General features: G+C 38.5%; 2 non-coding genes across 2 annotated transcripts; both read left to right on the top strand.

Moving 5' to 3' along the window:
• The first annotated feature begins 1,281 nt into the window (after positions 1-1,281).
• Positions 1,282-1,387, top strand: LOC145607395 (small nucleolar RNA R71). The gene has a single exon (XR_014105554.1). It is a non-coding gene; the product is annotated as a small nucleolar RNA R71 (small nucleolar RNA).
• A 1,657-nt stretch (positions 1,388-3,044) lies between these two features.
• LOC145608924 (small nucleolar RNA R71) lies at positions 3,045-3,156 on the top strand. The gene has a single exon (XR_014105949.1). It is a non-coding gene; the product is annotated as a small nucleolar RNA R71 (small nucleolar RNA).
• Positions 3,157-3,583: the final 427 nt, after the last annotated feature.

The following is a 3,583-nucleotide window of genomic DNA, read 5'->3' as shown; positions in this document are numbered from 1 at the left end:
GCAAGCTTAACAATCATGCTAATTGATAGATCACCTAATTGGTTCATACATTGCATAGGACAAACGTTAGTTGCAATCAAAGGAATTCAAAGGTTATCTCTTATAAACAAAACTAGGGTTCACTATGAATGATTACCAAGGAGAATCACGATCAAATTCAAAAAAATCAATCAATTCCCAAATCAATTGTTCATGTCATTGGAAATTGCAATGCAATCTAGATTAACCTTATAGGTTGATCACTCCTAGTCTAATTAACCACATGGACAACTATGTCAACCAATTTAATTGCAACAATAAGTCAATCAAGGATCATCAATTAACAATAATCATCAATCATGCATGCTTCCCCTTCTACCTAGCAACTAATCTACTCACTAATCATGGTGAATTCTAAGGCTAAAATAAATTCAATCACAAACACATTCATTTCAAGCTAAATCAAAAGGAAATATAATCATTCAACAAATTCTCAAATCTAAATCGAAAATTCAAGCATTAAAGTAAATTGCAATTGAAGTAATTTCAAAGGAAAGAAATCATACTAACTTTGATTGATATGAAGAAGAATCAAAAATTTGATTGAAGAAACAATGTTGAATTACAATTCAAATCCAAAGATTACAATTTCTACTTTCTCTCTAACTTCTCTCTATTTTCTCTCTCTAAAAACTAAGCAAATGAAATGTTGTCTCAAAGTTTTTTCTTCAAAAGGATTTACAAGAGTATATATAGGCAAAGAAGAAAAGCTAATCGGTCGCGCCCTCTCCTTGAAGACTCTGCAGGCGCGCAGAAATGGGTACGGAACCCATAACTACCTCCACGGGCAGTCAAGGAAAAACCCGCGCCCGCGGGTACTGTAGCCTGAGCCCGCGACATCGCCACCCGCGCCTGCGGCATCGCCACCCGCGCTTGCGGCTTTGTGCGCGGCAAAATGCCTTGTTCCAAGAGAAGCAAAGGGCCGCGGTCTCTCTGATCCGTAGCGCCCTCTCCAAAATCTTCGCGCCCGTGGGTAGACTGCGGATAGAGCGCGGAGAGTTCCTGCCAAAAAATCACCAAAATGTGCACCAAAACCCGCCCTCGCGGCCCATAGATCCCGCGCCCGCTGTGATGAGAAAATGAGGAGAGCCCTCTCCGAGCCGTCTCCAAGCCCTCTCCATGAGACTTGAAACTCCTTTCCTTAGCTCTTTTTGCTCCTCTTGAATCATTTGTAAAGCTAAGTCTTTAGGCACCTACAAGAGAAACCAAAGAGAGAAAATTTGAATAATTTGATAGGTTGGAATCCCGTGGTGAGGACACCCCCTTTGATACTCCTTATATCTCTCCCATGCTTCATAGAGTCTCTCTATTGGCTTTTGTTTGAAGGCTGGAATCAAAGCTCTTGCCTCTGCCGTTTTCTTTTGTGGATAGAAACGAGTTAGAAATTCCTTTGTAACCTCGTCCCATGTCGTTAGAGAATTCGGCTTAACCTCGTTGTCCAGCCATTCCAAAGCACGCCCAATGAGAGGAAAGGGAAAGAGCTTGAGGCGGATGAATTCTTGGGAAAGTCCGTTCACCTTGATAGTATTGCAATATTTTTTTAAACTCCTTGAGATGATTTAGCGGGCTCTCATGCTTGGCTCCACTAAATTTTTGCCATTCTATCCAAGTGATCATAGCCGGCCTAATTTCAAAATCATTTGCCGGTGTTGTAGGTGAAACAATTCCACTCTCAAATCTATATGCACCAGGAATCCCCAATTCTTTCAATGCTATTCTCGGAGTCTCTCCCATTATTGCTTGTTCCTCTTGAATCGGTTCTTCTTCACTTGAAATGCTAGAGCTAAAAGATCGCCTAGCAACCCTTAATTTTGTAATAGTCCTCTCGATCTCTGGATTAAATGGCACAAGTGAATGACCACATGCTCTATGCATACAACTCAAAGGAAATGTTTAGTAGCACGGCTACAAGTGTAGCCTTAAAGAGGAAAATTATTTTGTTTTTTTAGAATGAAATAGACTCAACAACTATAACAAAGCACCAATGTCATTCCCCGGATGAATTCTTGGGAAATTCCGGATTAAATGGCACAAATTCGATCTCCGGATTAAATGGCACAAATAGAAAAGAAAAAGAGCAATATAAAAGGAAAACACGAAGAAAAGCACATAAAGGAAAGTAAAACACGAGAGAAGAAGTAATAGAGAACTAGAGAAGAAATTATCAAAATGGTAAAAGAAAAGCATGAAAAGCATAGTGAAAATATCCTAAAAAAACTATCCTATGAGTGCCATAAATGACACTCATCATCCCTACCTTGATTTTGTTCATGATTTTGATTATGGTTTCCATAACCTTGGTTATGATCCCCATAACCTTGGCCATGACTTTGACCATTATAACCATGGTTGTTATATTTACCACGAAACCCTTGGGTTCTTTGGTTCCCATAACCAGTAGTTTGGTTATAATTATCATAGTTCCCATGGTTACAATAATTCCTATTCCCAACATTCCCATGAGAATCAAATCTAGGTCAAAAATCATTATTAGCAACATAATTCACATGCTCACTCCCATTTCCATCATATTCATCATTTCTATCACAAGAAACATTGGGGAAAAAAGAAGCATCATGATAATTCATTCCACATAGATCACAAAACCAACATTCACTATCATACAACAAGAAGAAGGAAAAGTGTTAGGGTAAGGAGATGTACCCCTCCCTTTAATTTGGGAGGTAAGAATTGGTGCTTGTAAAGTTGCACTCTCGAGCTTAACTTTGATAGATACTACCACTTTCCCTAAATCTGAAATTTGCGTGGACAAATTATTGATAGCATTGAGTTGATCAATTGAGCATCCCATAGTGCTACTCTTGGTTATTGTCTCTTTCTTACCATCTTGCCATTCCATGTAGTGTCTAACTACATCCTGAATAATAACAACAACCTCTTCCTCGGTCTTGTTCATGATTGGGCCTCCAGCTCCAGCATCAAGAGTTGACCTCCCTTGAGGATTCAAACCACCATAAATAATTTGAATGATTAGGTAAGTTGGGATTCCATGATGAGGACACTTGCGTTAATAATCTTTGTATCTCTCCCATGCTTCATAGAGGCTTTCACTAGTCCTTTTCTTGAAACCTTTAATCAAAGCTCAATAGTGAGAAAAACTTCATTTGTAACACCTCATTTGTAACGGGCATAGAAAAATCCGTTACGAAAAGATTATTCGTAACGGGCAATATATTTTATTATTACAAATAGTTATTATTCGTAACGGACAAAATAATGTCCCTTACGAATATACATTACTCGTAACAGGAAAATAAAGCCCGTTATGAATAATCATTTAATTGTATCCGGCAAAAAATTGCCCGATACAAATAGACTTGTCTAAAAGGAGTAAGCCCATTACATTGGACTATTAGGGTTTCAATAATAGCTGTCAAAATTTTACTTTCTCTCTCATTTCAGTTCTCTCTTTCTCGCTCTCTCTCCTCACTCAATCTCCTTCCTTCGGTTTGCTAAGGAATTTTAAGCAATTTTGTTCAGTTTTGTGCGATTATTTTAGAGATCCGGAATAACGACGAGAATA

The sequence above is a fragment of the Chenopodium album genome, chromosome 2 (genome assembly GCF_948465745.1).
Source record: "Chenopodium album chromosome 2, dcCheAlbu1.1, whole genome shotgun sequence".
Taxonomy (NCBI): Eukaryota; Viridiplantae; Streptophyta; class Magnoliopsida; order Caryophyllales; family Amaranthaceae; genus Chenopodium; species Chenopodium album.
This window is presented reverse-complemented; position numbering and strand designations above follow the sequence as displayed.